Below are 1,659 nucleotides of genomic sequence, written 5' to 3'. Positions count from 1 at the left end.
GTTCCTTCCTACAGCCATTTTTTGCTTCAGATCTACTAATTGAAGAAATAATCTCCAAAGTTTATAGGAAAATCATAAAACTTAACAAAAGGAAGATAAACAATTCAATCAAAAATGGCAACAGGACCAAAATAGACACTTTTCAAAAGAAGATATACAAAAGGCCAAGAGACATATGAAAACATGCTCAAAGTCATTAATCATCTGAGAGGTGTAAATGTATATTTTAATGAGGTACCATCTCATACCTGTCAGAATGGCTATCATCAACAAATCAACAAATGACAAGTGCTGGCGAGGATGTGGAGAAAAAGGAACCCTCGTGCACTGCTGGTGGGAATGCAGACTGGTGCAGTCACTGTGGAAGACAGTATGGAGTTTCCTCAAAAAACTAAAAATGGAACTCCCATTTGACCCAGTAATTCCAATTCTAGGAATATATCCCAAGAAAACAGAAACACCAATCAGAAAGGATATATGCACCCCTATGTTCATAGCAGCACAATTCACCATACTAAGATTTAGAAACAGCCTAAGAGCCCATCAACAAATGAGTAGATTAGAAAACAGTGGTACATCTACACAATGGAATATTATGCTGCTGTAAAAAGGAACTCTTACCATTTGCAACAGCATGGATGAACCTGGAGAGCATTATGCTAAGCGAAATAAGCCAGTCAGAGAAAGATAAATATTACATGATCTCACTCAATTGTGGAATATAATGAACAACATAAACTGATGAACAAAAATAGAGCTAGTGGGGGAAAAATATTTTGGAATCTAATAGAAGTAATCCTGTTATTTGCAGATTTTTAATATTTTCTACAACTTTTGTGATAGCATACTATGTTAGTACAGTTTTGATAATATTATTATACCTAAAATCCTTTTTTTCTTGAAATATTAATGTTATTGCATGTAATATTATATTTAAGATATTTTTTCTTGAATAATTTGTGTTTATTGCATGTAATATTATTATATTTAAGATTATTTTTCTTGAAATGTTAATGCTTACTGCATGTAACATTTTTATATTTAAAATCCTTTTCCTTGGGAAAAAAAATAATAAATTTTCACTTAAAAAATACAATTGGATTCATAGTTTTCAACCATATCTCTCCTCTTGCTGCTTATAACACTGATAATTTCCTAACATGGATAAAGGCCAAATTCCTTACGAAGGTCTATAAACCAAAATGAGTTGGCCAGTTAATAATTTTCTATTATTTTCTCCCTTGCCCCTGTGCCCCAGACATACTCTAAATTTGTTCTTGATGTAGTCCTTTGAAGTAGTTATCCTCTCTTCCTGCTTTTCTCCTTGAAGTAAATCTCATCTTCCCAGAAGGCTTTCTCTGACTACTCAGTCTAGAATTTTACTACTCCTCATTGAGTATTTTATAACCTGTTTTCTATTGTCTTTTTGGAACTGGTCATTGGTAATATTTTCTTTTGGTTTATATTGGTTATTGCTGGTTAGTCCCCACCTCCACTACAGTAGCATATAAGATCCATAAGCATAGTCTTAATGTACCTCTTTCACCCAGAACAGTTTGACTCATTAGTGAGCTCGGCATATATTTATTGAATGACTCTATGTCCAACATAAATCTCCATCGGAAGCACTTTTTACTATTTCTAAGAAAAGCAGATTCA

Source organism: Myotis davidii, unplaced genomic scaffold (assembly GCF_000327345.1).
Source record: "Myotis davidii unplaced genomic scaffold, ASM32734v1 scaffold544, whole genome shotgun sequence".
In the NCBI taxonomy this organism is placed as follows: domain Eukaryota; kingdom Metazoa; phylum Chordata; class Mammalia; order Chiroptera; family Vespertilionidae; genus Myotis; species Myotis davidii.
The sequence above is the reverse complement of the archived record's forward strand: the minus strand, read 5'-3'. Positions refer to the sequence as shown.